The sequence below is a fragment of the Spea bombifrons genome, chromosome 4, assembly GCF_027358695.1.
Source record: "Spea bombifrons isolate aSpeBom1 chromosome 4, aSpeBom1.2.pri, whole genome shotgun sequence".
NCBI lineage: Eukaryota > Metazoa > Chordata > Amphibia > Anura > Pelobatidae > Spea > Spea bombifrons.
This window is the reverse complement of record NC_071090.1, coordinates 88,852,153-88,875,365: the sequence shown is the minus strand read 5'-3', so window position 1 is coordinate 88,875,365 and position 23,213 is coordinate 88,852,153. Positions and strand designations below refer to the sequence as shown.

Below are 23,213 nucleotides of genomic sequence, written 5' to 3'. Positions count from 1 at the left end.
TAACAAGAAGATTAGAGGAAGTTTGGGGTATTTATGCTAGTATGTATTTGGACAATATCATTGGATTGTGACCACAGTATGTTTATAAGAGCCACATAATACATCAATGAGATGTTCCTGATATTGTTTCTCTGTTTTCCTTAGTGACTTTCTCCTTTATATACACTTAGTAAACTACCTATGTCTTGTGAGCATGCTTTTTTCTATTTTAGTGTAATATTACATTTGTGAAACAAGTTTTCATTGTGAACGGTTGGTGCAGCCTCATTGTGCTTAAGTTGGTTTTGTGCCAACAGAATAACCTATGAAATGTTTGGAAAGGAAATAGTTACATTATGCATTTTTAAATACATTTTATGGTTAATAAATATTTTCCTAATTATTTTAACAATAAGTTATCATTTTTGTTTTGTAAGAAATATTTCCTTTGTAGCGAGCAATGCACTTCCTCTAAACCTTAACCCCTCTGCAGCTTTGAAGGTGTTTGTAGAAGGCTATGAGATAAAATATGTGAAGTAGCAGAAAATGGGAATTACCGTAAGGCACACTAGGCAGGTGCCCAGATCCATACCTTTTCAGTTTTTGTCTGGGGTAAGGGTTTGCTGCAAAATATGACATTATCACATTCACTCCCTGTTGCTCATATATCTTTCCAATTCCAGTATCAAAATAACATATTTTTGGGGGTGTCTGGGATGTAAACAATAAAATAATCTTCTTGGTTATCTTAACATAAGATTTTGAAACTATGCTTAACAGACTATTCGGCTGACATGTTTAAATCTTATTGGAAAAAAGTACATCCTAAATTGATCTGCTTCATAAGGATAAGGTGATTGATAATTTAATTATTAATCATTTGTATTGTTGCCACAATCCAGAGAATGAGGAATTAGTTCACAGATGACATTTAGCTAATTGCAAATAGTAGCAGTTTTTTTTTTTTAAGAATGGGATCATGTCATAGAGTTTTAGCTGTTGGAGTGATGTGGTCCTGTTTGATGAAACACACTGTTGTCCATTTTTTTCTCCTATTTTCTGCTAATATGTTGCTTAGGAGAACACCAACATTATGATACTTTATATGGGGATGGTGTACTTTCTAAATTTCATCCTCACAAATATGTATTTTTTGTGAATACTTTAGTAGTTGGTATGAATCACTTGGCTCTAGCCAGAGGTCATTCTCTGTCAATGAGTACCAACAGGTCACCTGTTCATTGCAAGAAATCCACACATAGTAAATGTCAATGACCATTCCAGTTTTTCACATGAGGACCAGTTCTCGAGTCTCAGGCAGACGAAGGGATAAAAGGCCTCCTCCTACAAGAGCAGTGGATGCAAGAAGAATAGGGACCACCTTTGTGATCCCAACAAATGAAGCAAAAATTGAGTTTCCAAAGATAGCAGCTAACTTGCAGAGACCATTCAAGATTCCAAAGGCAGTTGCTCTGTGGAAGAAATATTTTAAAAAATGTTTTAATACAGGTCTGCTCCCCTACTTGGTATATGGTATTTGTCAAAGAGAAGCTACGCAGTGGTTGAAATAAACATATCACAAAGAAGAAGCAAAATGTATCCACAGACAGATAACCAAACAGTGTTGTGTTCCTGACTAACCCTTCAAGTTTACCTGCTTAAACTGGCCATAGGTCATATGGAGCAATGCCCAGGAACTATTGTACTGAGGGACTATTTTTTCAATTGGAGCATTTAACCACTTGGGCTGGTGTGATTTAAATACCCAGGACTATATTTCATCCCAGTCCAGCTTTGAACATATTGTTTGCAATAGAATATTACAATAGAATATTACAATATAATTTTGCAATATAATAGAGACACCAAAATAACTGGGCATGTTACCTTTTATTTGTGGGGTACAGCTCAACAGTGATTACATCCAAGGCATTCCATGCAGCAATACTGGTACCACAAAAGAGGCACTGCCAGCCAATCATCGCTGACTCGCTGTTACCAAAAAACAGGAAGAAGCAGCAAACCGCCGATATCAGCATGGACCCAGCTACAAACAGGGCACAGAAGAACAGTAACTATGCAGTTTTAACAGATGGTATGGAAATACATTTTAGCATTTAACCTGTCAGTGTTAAAATTGAAAAAGAAACCTAGTCCCACAGGTATTAAAATGTTTTACAATACCAAATGTCTTATATTCCTATATGTTTCAACCCATCATAAAATGGTCTTCAATGAGACATTTAACGATCAAAGAAAAATAGTGAAACAGCATATATATCTATATATATATATATATATATATATATATATATATATATATATATATATATATATATAGATATGGTGACATATGGAGTGAGAGGTATAGTCCTAAACAGTGTGTATTTCGGACCCTGAGTGTTACAGTTCCTGCACTGTATAGGGGGAAAGTACGGCCCCAGGGAGAGTATAGTATAATATTTGCTATGTCTTATTCTGTGTATTTTGGGTCCTGGGGTGGCGTATCTAGAAGACTGGGCTGGACCCGTTCTCCATCCCACTAACAGGGTGTCTGTGTAATGAAAAGTCCAGTTAATTGATTAGGGCTTATTAAGGGCTATAAAGAGCAGGCTAACCCTAGACCCGGAGGAGTAATTTGTGAGCAGAGCAGGTGGAAGACACTGCCAGACCGCCTTTGAGACAATCACATTTATTTAAATTGGTAAAGATTTGTTTTATTATTTGTTTATTTTGTTTATGTAAATGCTAAAAAAAACAAGCATATATTCCTATCCTAGAAGACTATACACTTATAGTAAAATCTCAGACACCACTTCAGTCTTAGTAGTGGTTTGCCATAATATATATATATCTTGAGAAAGGACTGGAGGTGGTCAGAAAAGTTGGCCGCGCTGATTCAAATAAACTAGTGTCAAACGAAAAGTCATATAGATACAGACACGCACCTGAGAGGATATTACATTAAAAGACAAAATAAAACTTACCACAGACAGACAATCAGGATGCTGAAAATCATGTTTCTGTAGTTTTAAACATCATTTGAAATGATTCACTTTATTCAGTTACAAAGAAACAGTTGTACTTACCAATCATTCGTATCCTTCCAATTTTATCCATAAGAAGAGCTCAGATGATATTACCAGGTAACACCGATAAACTACCAAGAAAACTGACCAGGTAAATTAGGAAATCGTTATCTTCTTCAAAGTCGATGTGGCATCCCTTTTTCTCACTATAGAAGGAGCTGTTTATAAATGTGCAGTCAATAAACTTGTCCTTGTAGAGATCTGAAAGAAGACACCGTAACACATGTTAATTAGCAAATGTCCCATATGATAACATAACTTTTTTTTTAATTAATGGGATTCCTTTGGAAATATTTGGCTGAAAGCACATGGGCAGATGGTATCAAATTATTTTCCTTTTAGGAAACCTTCTTTTTCATCCCCACTTTCTACCGATGCCAAGACTCATCAGCTTCCAGCATAGGGAAGGAATTACTTAATATGGAGGAATAAACATGCTAATCTTCAGGGCCAGAAAGTAAGATGGCTTCTCCAAAGGTATATACATATTGCCCGATAAAGAAGAACTGCTTATCCTCATCATAATGGCATATGTGTATTATGTATATTAAATTGTACAATTTGGCAAAAAAAAGTTGTACTTTATAACATTCGTTTTATTTTATTTTGAGGGAATGGCATAAACGTTGTAATTGGTAAATGGTAACATCAAGTGGAAAAATGTTACTTCAATCTTAATCAGCTGTATTATTTACTATTGCTTCCAATGATCTTGTTGGTTCCAAAAATGATTATGCCATACATAGTGGTGCTCGAAACACATATGTCTATGAGAAAATCTTACATGATTATTCTTGGCCATAGCTACCGCGATGAAAGTTGAAACCCCACAGGTTTCAATACATTTATAATGGAACTTGGTGAAGACATTGTAAAAAAGTATAATTATTATATGTAGTTTAAAGTTGTTTTATTCAAATGTCAGATTAAACTAGAAGGCATTTTTTCTTCAGAATAACGTTGGAAATGCCTCGTTTGGTTACCTGTGTTATAAAAAACAGTAGACTCTATGACACAGTTTTTAAAGTAAGTGCCACTGGAAGTCACGTCTTCAAAATAGCATTCATTAAAGGTTGAGTCTTCAAATGTGACGTATTTAAGTTTCATCTTGACAAACCTGAAAAATAATTTTATATCATTATCTAAAAATGCCATTTCAAAATGTCATCAGAAATGCTGGTTGAACAAATTATTTCTGGAAGTATCTGGTTCTTGTTTTGTTTTTTTCAGTAGGATTGAGAACAAGAGCCATCCAAAGTACAAGGAGCACAGATGAGCAATATGGATCCCTGAAGAAATTGCTAACTGTACAATGGGTCTCTAAAATATAAAGCAGGGGTCTCTCTCTAATAAAATTGACTAGTTCATTTCACTTACTTTTTATAGTTTCGAAGGAATTGGGTACAACCCTACAAGTTACAGTGAAAGGTGTACGTTTTTCTACCTTCATTCAATTCATTCAATAAAATAGCTTTTTATAGGTGCAGTGTTTAGGGAACAAGCAGATTAGGAGGATACAGCAACTGAGCAGTAAAATTAATGTGCTGGGCGAATTAGAGGCTATGCCACTGTGGGACAGGCAGATTAGGAACGGGGCACAGTGTTAGTCCTGCACCCAAGCAGTAACATTAAGGTACTGGGCAGATTAGAGGTCATCTCACAGGTAGGATGTTGAGTATTGGCAGCACAGCAGCAAAACAAGGTGATTTTTTAATAAGGGTGCAGAGACGGACTGTTGCCAAGTCAAGAGCTATAAGCTGCAAAAGAGGGGAGTAAGGTATGCTCTCCCCCTAATTAATTATTATTTTATGTTGTGGTCATTTTATTGGATGGCAGGAGTCCTCAACAGATAGTTGACTGGGGTAATTTGTTTTTTTAGTATGGTTGGTTCCGGTGAATCATTTATTTATGTTAATGTAAACTGGTAATGATAGGTTAATATATGCTTACTAACTGTTATTCCCAATAAAATATCACAGCCTTTTCTATCCAAAAGTCTGTGTGTGTTAAGTTATTTATTGATCAATACATATTTTAGTTAATTTATGGATCCAGTTATTGTGCTTTCTGCGTTGTACATGATTATCCCACTGACTCATAGTATATTTTGATATAATTAAGCCCCTGCAAATGAAACCTTTACTTTTTTTTTATTTAGCTTCTTTTGTAATCAAGTGCTTAATTTTAACTTTCTGCTACTCTCCACCAGGTGTCGATGTTGGATAATTACTGTATTGGCTTGATTATAGGCGCACCCGAAAATAGTCTGCACCCTAAAAGTTAGGTGCTTTTTTAAAGAAAAAATTTTCTTAATAAAAAAAAAACCACTATGCCACTATGCCCACCCCCGAGATATGCTGCCACTCTTCCCTCCCCCGAGATATGCTGCCACTCTGCCCCCAAGATGTGCCCCCCGATATATGCTGCCACTCTGCCCCCAAGATGTGCCCTCCCACGAGATATGCTGCCACTCTGCCCCCAAGATGTGCCCCCCCCCCAGACTTACCAGTGCAGACTCCCCGGGGTCTTGACGGGCCGGCGGGGGACATCTACGCAATACGTGTATACAACTTCCGCTTCCGGCACTTCCGCCGTGGGAAGTGCCGGCAAGGAGGATTGTTAACGTACAAATTGTAAAAATAAATAATCAATATAGGGTGACCAATATAACATACATATCAAACATATAGTAAAAAGTTTGCAGGTGAAGAACTCAAGGCAAATCCAAAATAAGATATATATTTTTTATTCCTAAACAAAAAAATGAAAATGTAAGGCTTACAAATTGGAGTGGTAAGCACACCTTTCAGAGGCTCACAAACATAGCCAGAAATGAATTAGTAAACGGGGCTTGTAATGTCTTGGACGTGTTTCGGTTACTCCTCCAGTTTCTGGATAATCGCTGTAATCACACTCACGTGTTTCGGCTGCCAATCAGGCCTGTTCAATGTGCTGACGTGCATAGTATCCATAGCCTCTATATATACTGTCCTCACTCTATATACACTTTATACAACGGTATATAAACTTTAAATTAAATATCTCACAATGCCACTGATTGACAAACAGAGCACAAATTACAGCCTGTTTAGTTGACAAATTTATTAATGCTACATGATGTCCATTTCCTTGTCACCTTCCCAAATAATTGTGTAAAGTTTGGAAAATTACCTTATCACCACATAAACCAATTCAGCAGGAACAACTTATTGGTAGCCGTGGTGATAGAAGCATGCTTCACACTAACTGGGGCCTTCACTATATTCCCACAATGTTGCGGTTGCATCACTACTTTTATATGCCTTCTTTGAATCTGCTGTAATATTATACTGATGAATGCATTCAAAATCCTATAAGTAGTTACAAAACAAACACCAAATTATATTATAAAAAATAAACAGTATATTTTGTGCATGTCTGCTAAGTTGCAAAGATTAGAGCTTTAACAGCAGTTGTTACCTCATAGCTCTGTGAAGCAATAAAAGCAAGCTGGGTGTATGTGTGCAGGACACAGGCTCAGGCCACCACTTTGTTGGATTGATAGAAGAAGGAAGATGAAGCTGGTAGTTTTGTTCGTATTTCTGCTGGTTGCAGAAGTCTGTCCTGCTCCTCTGCCTGCTAATCGGGATGATGATTACGGCAAGTTGAAGAGGGTACCAAGCATACCTCCAAAGAACAGCCAAAATGAACTGGATGTGAAATGGATTGCTATTTTAGCATCAGTGACACTTGTGTCATTTTGTATTTGCTGCTGCCCGCTCGGATTCCTGATCTACAAATATATAAATCGGAATCCAAATAATAATGGCAGCCTGGATCAGACCCCCAGAAGAGCCGGTCCAAAAGCATGCGCCTTCTTACAGTCAGTCTTCTTTTCAGAATAAGGAGATTTCACCTGCAGTTTCAAAGGTTCTTTTATTCTGATGCCTATACTTTACATAATATAATGATATAATCATTATATAAGAAATATCATGGGAGAGAGAGAATGAATACTATGCATGTCAGCGCTTTGTAGAAGCCTGATTGGCAGGCGAAACGTGTTGGTGATTACATCAAGGAAGAGGAGTAACAGCACAGCCTACAGAGGGTTACCAGCGGCTTTTGAGAAATCTGAAGGGACTATTATACTACTACTTTTTCTGGCTATGTTTGTGAGGCTATGAAAAGTCTGCTCACCGCTCCACTTTGTGAGCATTGCATTTTATGTATTTTTTTGTTTTACAAGAATAAATATGTATCCATTAGTTCTTCACCTGTAAGTTTTTTTTTACTATATGTTTGACCCTTGATGCTATGTGCGCATGTCATGCTCCCTCCTCTGTGAGTAATATTCCTTGGGGGAATTTTTGTGTTTTTTTATACAGGTCGGACAATGTTATTTTGTATTTTTCTTTTGATGATTAAAAAATATAACCAACTATTTCAAACTATATAGTACTAAAGTACTCCACTATTTTAGAAAATAAAAAAAATCATAAATCATTTGTAGACTAGTGCAAATGGGCCAAAAACCAATTTTTTCAGTTAGTCTTATGCCCATTCGTTTTCAGGCAATGAAGTATGTTTCCTGCCCTTCCTTCCGTTCGGCTGAAAATTAGGGGACACTTTTAATTCACAAGGGATCCCGGCAAAGGATATTGTTAAAGCACATCGAGCAGATGTGCCAGCAGCGGCGGTGAAAAATTATATTATAAAAAATAAACAGTATATTTTGTGCATGTCTGCTAAGTTGCAAAGATCACAGCTTTAACAGCAGTTGTTACCTCATAGCTCTGTGAAGCAATAAAAGCAAGCTGGGTGTATGTGTGCAGGACACAGGCTCAGGCCACCACTTTGTTGGATTGATAGAAGAAGGAAGATGAAGCTGGTAGTTTTGTTCGTATTTCTGCTGGTTGCAGAAGTCTGTCCTGCTCCTCTGCCTGCTAATCGGCATGATGATTACGGCAAGTTGAAGAGGGTACCAAGCACACCTCCAAAGAACAGCCAAAATGAACTGGATGTGAAATGGATTGCTATTTTAGCATCAGTGACACTTGTGTCATTTTGTATTTGCTGCTGCCCGCTCGGATTCCTGATCTACAAATATATAAATCGGAATCCAAATAATAATGGCAGCCTGGATCAGACCCCCAGAAGAGCCGGTCCAAAAGCATGCGCCTTCTTACAGTCAGTCTTCTTTTCAGAATAAGGAGATTTCACCTGCAGTTTCAAAGGTTCTTTTATTCTGATGCCTATACTTTACATAATATAATGATATAATCATTATATAAGAAATATCATGGGAGAGAGAGAATGAATACTATGCATGTCAGCGCTTTGTAGAAGCCTGATTGGCAGGCGAAACGTGTTGGTGATTACATCGAGGAAGAGGAGTAACAGCACAGCCTACAGAGGGTTACCAGCGGCTTTTGAGAAATCTGAAGGGACTATTATACTACTACTTTTTCTGGCTATGTTTGTGAGGCTATGAAAAGTCTGCTCACCGCTCCACTTTGTGAGCATTGCATTTTATGTATTTTTTTGTTTTACAAGAATAAATATGTATCCATTAGTTCTTCACCTGTAAGTTTTTTTTTACTATATGTTTGACCCTTGATGCTATGTGCGCATGTCATGCTCCCTCCTCTGTGAGTAATATTCCTTGGGGGAATTTTTGTGTTTATTTATACAGGTCGGACAATGTTATTTTGTATTTTTCTTTTGATGATTAAAAAATATAACCAACTATTTCGAACTATATGGTACTAAAGTACTCCACTATTTTAGAAAATAAAAAAAATCATAAATCATTTGTAGACTAGTGCAAATGGGCCAAAAAACAATTTTTTCAGTTAGTCTTATGCCCATTCGTTTTCAGGCAATGAAGTATGTTTCCTGCCCTTCCTTCCGTTCGGCTGAAAATTAGGGGACACTTTTAATTCACAAGGGATCCCGGCAAAGGATATTGTTAAAGCACATCGAGCAGATGTGCCAGCAGCGGCGGTGAAAAATTATATTATAAAAAATAAACAGTATATTTTGTGCATGTCTGCTAAGTTGCAAAGATCACAGCTTTAACAGCAGTTGTTACCTCATAGCTCTGTGAAGCAATAAAAGCAAGCTGGGTGTATGTGTGCAGGACACAGGCTCAGGCCACCACTTTGTTGGATTGATAGAAGAAGGAAGATGAAGCTGGTAGTTTTGTTCGTAATTCTGCTGGTTGCAGAAGTCTGTCCTGCTCCTCTGCCTGCTAATCGGCATGATGATTACGGCAAGTTGAAGAGGGTACCAAGCACACCTCCAAAGAACAGCCAAAATGAACTGGATGTGAAATGGATTGCTATTTTAGCATCAGTGACACTTGTGTCATTTTGTATTTGCTGCTGCCCGCTCGGATTCCTGATCTACAAATATATAAATCGGAATCCAAATAATAATGGCAGCCTGGATCAGACCCCCAGAAGAGCCGGTCCAAAAGCATGCGCCTTCTTACAGTCAGTCTTCTTTTCAGAATAAGGAGATTTCACCTGCAGTTTCAAAGGTTCTTTTATTCTGATGCCTATACTTTACATAATATAATGATATAATCATTATATAAGAAATATCATGGGAGAGAGAGAATGAATACTATGCATGTCAGCGCTTTGTAGAAGCCTGATTGGCAGGCGAAACGTGTTGGTGATTACATCGAGGAAGAGGAGTAACAGCACAGCCTACAGAGGGTTACCAGCGGCTTTTGAGAAATCTGAAGGGACTATTATACTACTACTTTTTCTGGCTATGTTTGTGAGGCTATGAAAAGTCTGCTCACCGCTCCACTTTGTGAGCATTGCATTTTATGTATTTTTTTGTTTTACAAGAATAAATATGTATCCATTAGTTCTTCACCTGTAAGTTTTTTTTTACTATATGTTTGACCCTTGATGCTATGTGCGCATGTCATGCTCCCTCCTCTGTGAGTAATATTCCTTGGGGGAATTTTTGTGTTTATTTATACAGGTCGGACAATGTTATTTTGTATTTTTCTTTTAATGATTAAAAAATATAACCAACTATTTCGAACTATATGGTACTAAAGTACTCCACTATTTTAGAAAATAAAAAAAATCATAAATCATTTGTAGACTAGTGCAAATGGGCCAAAAACCAATTTTTTCAGTTAGTCTTATGCCCATTTGTTTTCAGGCAATGAAGTTTGTTTCCTGCCCTTCCTTCCGTTCGGCTGAAAATTAGGGGACATTTTTAATTCACAAGGGATCCCGGCAAAGGATATTGTTAAAGCACATCGAGCAGATGTGCCAGCAGCGGCGGTGAAAAATTATATTATAAAAAATAAACAGTATATTTTGTGCATGTCTGCTAAGTTGCAAAGATTAAAGCTTTAACAGCAGTTGTTACCTCATAGCTCTGTGAAGCAATAAAAGCAAGCTGGGTGTATGTGTGCAGGACACAGGCTCAGGCCACCACTTTGTTGGATTGATAGAAGAAGGAAGATGAAGCTGGTAGTTTTGTTCGTATTTCTGCTGGTTGCAGAAGTCTGTCCTGCTCCTCTGCCTGCTAATCGGCATGATGATTACGGCAAGTTGAAGAGGGTACCAAGCACGCCTCCAAAGAACAGCCAAAATGAACTGGATGTGAAATGGATTGCTATTTTAGCATCAGTGACACTTGTGTCATTTTGTATTTGCTGCTGCCCGCTCGGATTCCTGATCTACAAATATATAAATCGGAATCCAAATAATAATGGCAGCCTGGATCAGACCCCCAGAAGAGCCGGTCCAAAAGCATGCGCCTTCTTACAGTCAGTCTTCTTTTCAGAATAAGGAGATTTCACCTGCAGTTTCAAAGGTTCTTTTATTCTGATGCCTATACTTTACATAATATAATGATATAATCATTATATAAGAAATATCATGGGAGAGAGAGAATGAATACTATGCATGTCAGCGCTTTGTAGAAGCCTGATTGGCAGGCGAAACGTGTTGGTGATTACATCAAGGAAGAGGAGTAACAGCACAGCCTACAGAGGGTTACCAGCGGCTTTTGAGAAATCTGAAGGGACTATTATACTACTACTTTTTCTGGCTATGTTTGTGAGGCTATGAAAAGTCTGCTCACCGCTCCACTTTGTGAGCATTGCATTTTATGTATTTTTTTGTTTTACAAGAATAAATATGTATCCATTAGTTCTTCACCTGTAAGTTTTTTTTTACTATATGTTTGACCCTTGATGCTATGTGCGCATGTCATGCTCCCTCCTCTGTGAGTAATATTCCTTGGGGGAATTTTTGTGTTTATTTATACGGGTCGGACAATGTTATTTTGTATTTTTCTTTTGATGATTAAAAAATATAACCAACTATTTCGAACTATATGGTACTAAAGTACGCCACTATTTTAGAAAATAAAAAAAATCATAAATCATTTGTAGACTAGTGCAAATGGGCCAAAAACCAATTTTTTCAGTTAGTCTTATGCCCATTCGTTTTCAGGCAATGAATTTTGTTTCCTGCCCTTCCTTCCGTTCGGCTGAAAATTAGGGGACATTTTTAATTCACAAGGGATCCCGGCAAAGGATATTGTTAAAGCACATCGAGCAGATGTGCCAGCAGCGGCGGTTGTTTATGCACATCGCCGCAGCCGGTGAACGTCTGCACGATGCGCTTAGACAACCTCCCTTGCCTTCCCAGCTCCCGGAACTGCATGTCCCAGTCGTTGGGCGATACGAATTGCGCATTCCTGCGCTAGGCCCCGAATATAGGCCGTACCCCCACTTTAAAGACTTAAAGCGGGGGGAAAAAGTGCTGCCTATATTCAGGCAAATACGGTAATAAAAAAATATTATCTGTGACTATAGGGTAGGCACTCTGTATATTTTTGTATTACAACCAGCAGTATAGAAAATGTAATAAATAAAACAGTATCCTTGGTGTATTGCTGAGATTTCGCAAATATATCAATGCGGGAGAAATGCATTTCTTAGCCGGCATGGAATGTTTGTGGAAAATTCTGCAGCCCAAGGACCAGATGTGAACAATAAAAATCCATATTACATAAAAGCATACATATATATTAAAAAGGATGAATACATTAATTAAAAGGCTTTATAGGAAACGTTTATCAATGATATGGGTATAATAGGAGCAGAGGGGACACAAACCTCTTTGCCACCCAAAGCACCCCTAAAAAGGGGTAGTTTAGACACAAACTTTGACCTGTCATGATCCTGCCAATGTTAAGTTTAAGGTATACCCATAGAGCAAATTCTAAAATGCCTTTTTTACCCAAGTATAAAGTCTTCTTGTAAAACTAAATCTGAGTAGAACACTGTTTTTCTGAAGTTGAAGTTCACCTACTTGTCATTTTCATAAGTTCCATCCTTGTGTATTTGATTCTCCAGAGTGAAGTTAAATTCAAAGTTATTTACTTTTTCACCGTGAAATATTTTCACCTTGCTTGCATAAGCCTCGTCTTGTAGGTAACGGATTGTATCGGGGAACCACACAGTAAGACCATAGTAACTGTTAAGAACAAGAGACAACTTGTATCATTATTTTGCCTGTAACATAAGTGGAAACATTAATACTTACAAAAAAGGTAAATCGGGTTACCTTAATGACATTGTAAACCAAACCACAGCCAAAAATACAGTGTTCCTCCGAAACTGTCCAGTGAAACAAAACAACATGTTCTCCCATACCTAAAAAGAAAAGAGATGGAAATTGTATCAATCTGTTTACAGGACATTGCAAGCAAAAGTATACTTGGTTTACATTAGGAAGCAGTTTTGGATTTTTTACCAAATCTAGGGTCATAAATGAACTTTATGGTCAAGGTTTCATTACAGGCCAAATAAATGCCAATGTTTGTATGACCCACAGAAGAGAATAATTTGCCCAACAGCTTTTCTGATAATGATTAGCATGTGTTACTCTACCTGCTTAACGAGAGTCATGATCCTGACAAACCAACGCTGAAACCATGTTCCAGTGGAACTCTGAATTTCTATAAATTCATCCATTTGTTTTGGTGTCTTGATATGGGAAACCTGTTCAAATGAAAATAAAAAGGATCCACTTATTTATGCCCAATCTGTGTTACACATTTTTTCTATGTCTGTTTTTTTTGTGCAAGTATGATTGTTTAAGGAAAAGGTTATTCTTAAACTTTTAAAGTAACAAATACATTTAAGGGAAGCATTGCATATGAGATAAAATGTAATCAAGCCATGAAAACTGCTATTGTTTGTGCTGTTTTTTTTATTTATTTTATTAAATGTACTGTTTTAAAGTTATCCATATTTATTTTTTGTGAAAATTGCTTTAGAATCCTAGGGTCAGCCCAAGTAGCAAGTTGTACCATGAACTTGGGACGCCACCTGCCTTGTTCTAGCATGTCAGTGAAATTTGTCAGTGCTAAGGCAGCAGGGCATAGGGATGGATTTCCCAACTAGACACACAATGTGAACCACATTTTTACTCAGAAGGGAAACAGAGGCAGTCATCCAAACATATGCAAGTGCTACACAATGCATTTACTCTGGTATGTGCTTTTGGTTTGATTAATTGAAGTTAAATAAAGTTTGCTCGGAAACAAGAAGTTCAAGGAGTGTTTTTCATCCAGCATTGTCATATCCTTAACTCAATTGCCAGCCAGTCGGTAGTAATTTTCAGCATGTTAATATATGAACATTGGAGGTGCCCTAAGGTGTAGCCCACTCTAGGGAATGTTCTTCATAACAACTTTCATAAGCAACTACTTTGCTTAGTAGTCATATCATATGTTACAGTAATGCCAGCTCTAATGAGTTCTTTCAAAGGGTCCCAATCCAGAAATATCCTAATAGGTCATTTATTTGTGTCAAATATATTATCATAGTGATCATATACAGCAATCAGCCAAGACCACTGACAGGTGAAGTGAATAACACTGATAATCTTTTTATCATGGCACCTGTCAGTGGGTGGGATATATTAGGCAGCAAGTGAACATTTTGTCCTCAAAGTTGATGTGTTAGAAGCAGCATCAATAACATGAACAGCTGGACAGCACCTGGCCCAGAAATGACCTGTAAGGCTTCGGGAGAGAGAGGAGTCCATTATGCAGAAAAAACACACCAGGCGAGATGCAACAGGAACTGAAAGCAGCGAGGACCGTATACGGAGCTGGGTTTGGTAAACAGAGAGCAGCGTAGACCAGTAAACAAGCCGGGTTTAGGTTAACAGAGAATAGCATAGTCCAGTATACAAGCCAGGTTCAGGCTCACGGAGAGCAGCGTGGTCAAATAACAAAGCCAAGGTCGGTACACAGGAGATCGGGAAAGCCGTTAAGTAGACCAGGGTCGGGACAATAGAAGGCAGCAAGGTCAATGGAATAGCCAGGATTGGTAACTGTAGACAGAAGAAATTCACAAAGGACGCTACACTTGGCACAGTAAATGAGCACTGATCTGGTGGCTTTGTCATGGTCCGGGGCTCGGACCCTGACATGACCAAACCTGCTGGCTGAAGAAACTGACAGCAGTATGTCAACCCCTGGCAGTGCACCTGCTAGCAACAGGCTCCCACCCAGACTGGGAAGGACACACAAGTAAGGACAGCGCTGATTATGAAAGACAACATCCTCCAACTACCGTCCAATAACCTGCCTCCCCACAACATGGAAAGTCCTATCAGGCATCATAGCCACCAACCTACAGGACCATATGGGCCAATACATAAGCACAGCTCAGAAGGGTAATGAGAACAACACCAGAGGCTCCAAGCACCAGTTGCCCATGGACAGAGCAGTCACCCAAGACTCAAATTCTACACAGACTAACCAGACCACTCTGGATTTGTTGAGTCATAAGGAAGGTGGTCTATGTTAGATCTTCGGGCAAGCTGCAAAAGAAAATCCTGATTCATCTCCTGAGGAAGCCGGTTGTCCGGTGAAACGCGTTGAGAGAGAGGGATATATTGGGAAGTTCTTGCTGCTGGACGGTGGACTTTCCTGTGCCTGGTTTAAAAGCTGATTACCTTGTACACGCTTTTGTACATTTCTTCTGTTGTAAGTGCAATATTTTACCTTATCCACATGACCAAGTGATACTGTGCCATTGCTGCTGTGTTTTTATATTTTTTAGCTACAAAGAATTAAAGAATATTTTATGATGAGCGCATTTATGTCCTTGGAAATGTGAGTGCACTACTTACTTGCAATACTGCTAAGCCTCATTTGCATACAGAGTCACACTATTTTTTTCAAAAATCTCTGTTTCCCCTATGTGGATGTGCGCCCCATTTGGAAGAGTTTTAACCTGAGCACAGTCTGAATTGACTACAAGAAAGCCTACAACTTAATTCCACACACATTAATCTGTGAATGCCTGGTCAAAGGGACACTTTGTGAATACAAAGTCAAAGGGACACTAAGGACCTTCATCAACAACTCAATTTGAGTCTGGAAGATAACACTGGAAGCCAACTCATGACAGCTAGCACAATTCCCCAATGACCATCAAGTGCAGCAAATACCAAGGTGATGCACTGTCCCGCCTGCTGTTCTCTATAGTCTTGAACCCCCTCAGCCAGCAAATCACAAGGACTGGATACGGTTCAAGAGTGGAACTACCATCAGCCACCTCATCTACATGGAAGACATCAACCTGACACGAATTTACACTAACATGTTGTAGTAAAAAGAGGGAAGATACTTAAGACTGATGGGATGAAACCACCAGCAGAGTGCATATGAATCATACAGACCAGCTACAATTACCTTGGCATCCAACAGTCAAATGGGGACCACGATAAGGAGGCAAGGATGGAAGCAACATACAAGTAACATCAAAGGATAAGGTAGATCCTAAAGAGCCAACTCAATTATAAGAACAAGATTCTTGCCATCACCACATTCACTCTGCCAGTCATCAGATACCCTGCCAGCCTAGTGAGCTGGCCAAAGGAGGACATGGAAGCTGCCAATGTGAAGTCCTGGAAGCTCCTCACAATGTACAGATGTTTCCACCTCTCAGAGACTGTAAACCCCTGAAAAGAAGGTGGGCAGGGTCTGGTAAGTCTCAACACCACTGTCATGGATGAAACCCAGTGTGTCTGAGAGTACATCAGTAAGGTGGCACTCAAACATGAGCTGCTGAGAGAATGCCTGAACCAGCAAGAGATGTGGAAGGAAGATTAAGTAGAGGAAATACCATGTCACGCCAAGACCCTGCATGCGATGTACCATCAGAAAATAGCTGAGGTTGCTGACATAGGTAAATCATAACAGTGGCTGAACAAGACAGCACTGAGGCAGTGACTCAAAAACAGCACTGAGGCATTGATAATAGCAGCACAAGAGCAGGCACTAAGCACTAGATCCATTGAGACAGGCATCTACCGCACCAGATAGGACCCAAGGTGCAGACTGTGTAGAGAGGCTTCTGAGACAGTCCAACGCATAGTGGTGGGTGTAAGATGCTCACAGGAACAGCGTACACTGAACAGCACAACCAGGTAGCTGGAATTGTGTACAGGAACATCTGAATGGAACATGGGCTAAACCCTCCCAAGTGCAAATAGGTGATTCCACAGAAGCTTGTGGATAATAGCAAGGCTAAGATCCCGTGGGGCTTCTAGATCCAGACGGACAAACAGTTACTGGCCAATCAACCTGACATAGTAGTGGTAGACAAGCAGGGCCGGCCCTACAATGGAGCCGACTGGGGCAATTGCCCCAGGTGGCACTTTAGAAGGGGCGGCACTTTGCCGCCCCAAGCGCTTTTTTTTTGTTTTTTTTTTGAAGCGGAGCAGAGAGAGAGGGGCACCGAGTGGTTTTCGCTTACCCGCTCGGCGCCCCTCTCTCTCTCTCTCCTCTACGGCGAGTCTCCCTGTTCGGTTTCGGTGCCGGCTTGTAATGCAGAGCGCCGGAAGTGACGTCAATTTCCGGCGCTCAGCATTACAAGCTGGCACCGTGGCAGAGCAGGGAGACTCGCTGCAGGACTGTTCAAAGGTAAGTACCGGGGGGTAGATTATGGCGTCGGCGAAGTTTAAAATGCCGCCCCCCCCGCCGACGCCGGGGGGGGGCGGCATTTTAAACTTCGCCCCAGGCAGCGTTAAGTCTTCGGCCGGCCCTGTAGACAAGGACCATAAGACATCAGTGCCAAGTGACAGCAACATCAGGAAGAAGAAGTAGGAGATCCAGGAGAACTACTAGGACCTGAAAGAAGAACTTGAGAAGATGGGGAGAGTGAAGGCCAAAGTGGTTCCAGTGATCATATGAGCACTCGGGCTGTGACTCCTAAGATTCCAGGAACCACATCAGAACACTCCGTCCAGAAGAGTTCATTGCTAGGAACAGCTAAGATACCTTGCAGAACCCTCAAATTCCCAAAAGGGTGAGAACGGAATATATATATATATATATATATATATATATATATATATATATATATATATATATGATGCCCACACAAAAAAACAACATACTACAGCACAAAGAGGCAATATTAAGTTGTTGCAAAACTGGTTTGAAGAAAGTTAATTAAATACAATCTGCTAAAACAATGAAAATATAGCAGACCATGCTCTTAGGTTACCAGTAGATGTGACGGTGAAATAAAGTACTTACTGTGAAGACTTTTTCTGGTTCTCCTTTTGCCCGCATGTTGGTATCATGAATCTTCTTGAGTATCATCCAAGCTTCATCATGCTTACCCATCTGTATATTAGTCCAAATAAAAATGCTACTGTTATATCTGAACCACACATCTTGCTGTTAATTACAAGTGCCTTTGTAATATTGATTATAACATGTTGGAGATAGCTGTGGCACTTGAACACTTAAACCTACCGTAAAATGAGAGGCAACCACTTTATTCCTCACTTGACATTTCACTCGCTGTATGCTTCAATTTCACTGCTGACTTTAGGACTGTTCTGGTATGGCTTGGATTGGACTAATATAGTTCCTATAGTTTCTAATAAGGTTCAACCCTTCTACCTATCCTTCCTGCTTCTGATCCAAAAGAAGGCAAAAAAGCAAATATGAATATTTATTATTTAAGGTTTAAATATTACTATATACTATATTACTCTATAAATGATTTATGCAGGCATCCATTGTATTTGATAGTCTTAACAGTCAATTCCATACCTTTATTGCCCTTACTGTAAAGAACCCCTTCCTTTATTGTCTGAAATATTCACTCTCAGTCTCAGAGGATTACCTCTTGCTCTTTGTACATTTCTGTTAATGAATAGGTCACTGGAGACATCTTTATATGGCTTCACACGTATTTATACAACATTAGAATACTCCCTCTAAAACCTTTTTAGTTTCTCTTCAAAACTAAGATCTTCCAATCCCCTTATTAATTTTGGAATTTTGTAGCTAGCTCCATAATGTCCTTTTAAATGACAGTTGCCCTGAATAAAGCTGCATATTTAATGAAAGGTCCTACCACTGATATGTTCCTCCTGTGAATGAATACTCTGTTGTATACATGCCAATTTCTTATTAGCCTTTGCAGCTGCTGACTAGCATTGTGAATTTTTGCTAAGCCTGTTCTCTACTATTATTCCTAAATCCTTCTTCTTGGTAGTTTTTTCAAGAAAGGTACCATTTATGTTGGATTATTATTTTTCCTATAATACATAACTCTGTCTGTATGGAACTTAATTTACAATTTGCCTGCCCAGTCTCCCACTCTTTCTAATTACTCATGTAGAGAAGCAACATCAAACTTAGTCTGTATTATCCTACCTAATTTTGTGTCTTCATCAAACACTTAGACATGGCTCTCAAAGCAATATTGGAGATTATTAATAACAAATGAAAAAGAAGAGGGCCCAGGACAGACCCCTGAGGTACCCCACTAAATACCTGGGTCCAGTTTGAACATTTTCCATTAACAGCCACTCCTAGATTAATGTTTTTGTTGACATCTTCATAGAATGCTATTAGGTCTGTTTGAAAAGACTTGTCTTTCACAAAACCATGCTGACTTCTACTAAGTCTGTATTGAAATAGAGCATATTTTGTAGAAGTTTACAGTAAATGTGCCTTGGATCACCATATCTTTTTACCATATGCCTGTTGCAAAACTACATTTTATATTCTAAATATTGGGTAATTTAAGGGATTGTTCTCACCTCAAGTAGGAAGCGTGGACTTTCTGGCATAAACTTCATTGCAATGATAGAAGCTGTACACGGAAGGACACAAATAATGACAAACACTCTCCAGCTGTGGAAATGGTAGTTTGTCCCCATACTGAAGCCCCATCCTAAAAAAAAAATATATGATTTATGACACAGTGTGTGTAGCCAATGCTTTTGGCTTTAGCTATCATATATAGACTCAACATTTATGTCACAGTTTAACTTTCTATAAATACTAACTCTGACATGTGCACAGAAGCCTGTGAGAACAAACATAAAATAAACCATACAAATACAAACCGACTTTATTTCCAGTTTTAATGAGTATGAGACAAATCTGTTTCTCATTTTCCCAGTTTGAAATATGTTTAAGTGGGATTAATTGGCTAAATATATTTTGTACAATGCTCATGGAATGTGTTGAGGAGACTACTTCATGTATCTATGTGTAGAAAATCTCTCAAAATGACAGTACTAAATATAATACATCCCTGATATAGCTAAAGGGCCAACTTTCTTTTTCAGATGTGACCCAAGTTGGGCATGTATACAATATCTGGATGGGATAGTCTAATGTAGTATTAGGTAATTAATTAAATTAACAGCTCATGGCTGAAATTCAACCCATTTCAGACCATGATGCTTGCCTGAGTAACTATGCAAATAAAATATGACCTTTTAGAGTACAATCTGCCTTTCATCCTATAAACAGGTAGGATAGAATCAATTAGAGACCCTCCAGAATAACCCAGTTATTCTCTGATTATGGGACTAAAGAAAAACTGTGAGACAATGATTTTAAGAATCACATAATGTCAGGTCAATGTCTACTTGTAGTGGGAAGCTCACACTAGCTATACCCTGTTTTTGTACTGGTTAGTTATATTTCTTCAATCTCAGTTGTGAAGCAGTTTTTCTTCTGTACCACACTTTGGCCAATTTTAATCCTCAATCCAGTCCTGGCCCACCTTAACCACTAAGTAATAAATTTAGGTGCTGAATATATGGAAGCCCTCTGCTACTGTGGTCCTAACAAGCATGCAAGCCATTTGCTTGCACCACATCTTCTTACTCACCAATAAATCCTTGGCCTCCTCAAACAACCTACTAATACTATAGTCACCTGCAGGCAAGGGTGGCTTTTTGTCAAATATTGCTGCTAGCCAATCTTGATCTATATGTATTTGAAGCAGGTGGCCATATTGTTCTTCCACATCCTCTCATTTGTTTCTGTCTGGGATACAACTTTTGTGTGGTTCTCATTCTCTCTACAGTGATTACATTCTACCAATTCATTTATTCTTTTGGCATTCTTGGTTCTCAACACTTAAGCAATTTTGGACTAATCCATTCTTCTTAGATTAATACAGTACGGGACCTATAGCATTGGAGTTAACAATTCTGAAGTTAACAGGATAACATCTGAGAGCTTAAAAGTGTCTTACCATAGTGTGGGATGATGCTCCAAGCCATTGCTGATGCATAGATTCCTCCAATCATCCAAAACATACAGAGCCAACTCAAGTGTTCCCCCCTTTTCTCACGAGCTAAAAATTCTGAGAAATAGGCAAACACGATGGGAAGGGACCCCCCAATGCTGCACAAAAACAAAACAAGCAAAGAGCTATAAACCACAGGGGAAATGCTCATGGGTTTAGGTGTGTTGCTACACATAACCAAAACGAACAAAAATCACATTTTATTAATGTTATAAGAAACATTGTTAATATTTTAATGAATAACGTTGCAAATAAGAAATAGCATACTAGCATATTAAATAAGTAAATATATTTAATATGTATTTTTATTACTTTATATTGCACAGTACTGTACAGTGGTTAAACAGGGCATTAAAAGTAGGGCATCACATAAAAATTTTGACTTACACAAATCACAAATGTCTATTTAGTAAATATAGTTCTTGTGGTTGTCTAATAAGCAACACATGCTAAAGGTTATAAAGTATGTGATGTCATATGTAATGTCATTGGCTTACAAGCTAAATACTTACCCAAACCCAGATATAAGGCGGCAGAAGAGAAACAGTCCATAACCTTGCACAAAGGAGGAGATGGATGAAAAGGCTGCATTGATGATGAGTGAGATGACAAGACATTTTTTTCTTCCGAGTTTATCTGCCAGACCACCCCACACAAATGCTCCAAGCATCATCCCAAGGTACACTATTAAACCTGCCGGTATGTAGACAAATGAAAGGATGTTACGTGGTGTGCTGTTCCCTTGAAGAATACAATGCTCATTGTTACATTGCACAGGGAGAAGATCATATTTTATTATTTCTATACATGTATACCAGAACTGACAATCAAGACATGTTTTTCCATGCATACTATTTCAAATAAAATATACACTGAGTGGGTGAACAGTATATTGTTTCTTTCTTATTAGTTCCCCAAGTAGGTGTTACAGTATTTATTTATAGTTATGAGTGAATTTTGGTCTACTTGGAACTGTACAATTTAATAGGCATGTTTGGGAAGGCTTTGTGTGCACCAGCTGTTTTGTACTTACGTCTCAGTATAAACATAATTTTAAGGCAAGACAGGAGGCTTCCTATTTTGCATATCTTCCTTTACTTCTCACCAATAGCAGCAAAGAAAGAAACATTGACAAAGAAAAAACAACCAATAGGCATACACCACAAGGTATATACACCCTAGCCAGTCCTTCCACTTCCTCTTTCTTTGCTGCTCACCGATAGTGACAGGTCAGATTCGTTTATTACAGATTTCTGTTTTAATAATATTTGATATATTATCCATTACTGTGTCTTCTGTATGTTTCTTGCCTTTTATGGAATGATTCCCTAGGCTTTATTCCTTGTCATTTTAGTCCTCTCCTGAGGGCTTTTTGTTTTCTCCACTAGCACCGCCCCCCCCCCCCCCCCAGGATCAGTACCACACTTTCTGGTTTTTCACTCTGCTGTCGGCGTTTCTGTCTGCCGCCGTTTCGCTGTGCTGGTGGAGCCGCTACCGGCGGTTTTCGCCGTTTTCGCGGGCTTTTCTTGTGCTCTTTTCCCTCACACCATGTTGGTTTGACGGGGAGATCTCGCCTCGCGAGATTTCGCTGCCATTTTTGATATTTCGCGGTTTTTCTGTGGGGGCGGCCATCTTGGTTTCCTTTTTTGACTCCTTGATGCCGTTTTCGGCGGCCATGTTTTTGGTGGCGTCCGGATCTCGGGTATTTTCATGATTTGGTCGCCATTTATGATTTATTTTCAGTCTGTTTATATTTTCTACTCGTTTGTCATTTCTATTCATCTGTTTTTTATTGCAGGTTTCTCTATTTCAGAGCCCCTGAATTTTATTCTCTGTGTGCCTCAGAGTTTATTGTTGGAGCCTCTATTGCTTCTGGCTTCAGACAGGCTGAGCCCCTGTCACACTATACAGGCTGAGCCCCTGTTTTGCGCATATATATTGAGGGCCATTATCACATTGGCTTTCGGCAGGCTGAGTCCCTGTCTCATATCCTTATATACATCAGGCTGAGCCCCTGTGATCCTATCATGTCCCAGGATAATGCCCCGAGCCAAGACGCCTTCATGGCATGGCTAGATTCCAAATTCTCCTCCTCTGTGGAGTCATTCATTTCTAAAATGTCGGCATCTATACCCCAGTCAGCCCCTCCTCCACCTCCAGCCCCGGTGGCTCCTTCTAATGTCATCTCAGACTCTGGGTCTGACAAGTCCGAGGAGGAGACTAGATCTTCTAAACGCCCCTGGAAGGGCAACAGTGCCTCAGCGGGCAAGGGCAAGGCTCCTGCCAAACGCCCGAAAATTCCTGCCCCTTCCCTGCTCTCCGTGCACCATGCTGCTGGGGATGAGGATTCCCTCCAACTACCCCTCTCCATTTTAGACGAATGGCAGGCAGAGGGTTCTGATAATTCTGAGGCGTCACTTAACCTGGCCTCGTCCAGGACTCTAGACTCACGATACGTACGTGAGTGTTTGGTGGAGGAACCCCTTCTTAATGAACCCCATCATTCCGGAGGCCCCTCGGTT

The 23,213-nt window shown here is 39.3% G+C and overlaps 1 pseudogene; it reads right to left on the bottom strand.

Annotated features, from left to right (window-relative positions):
• Positions 1-1,218: 1,218 nt before the first annotated feature.
• LOC128491454 (synaptic vesicle glycoprotein 2B-like) lies at positions 1,219-22,368 on the bottom strand (annotated as a pseudogene).
• Between the last annotated feature and the right edge of the window lie 845 nt (positions 22,369-23,213).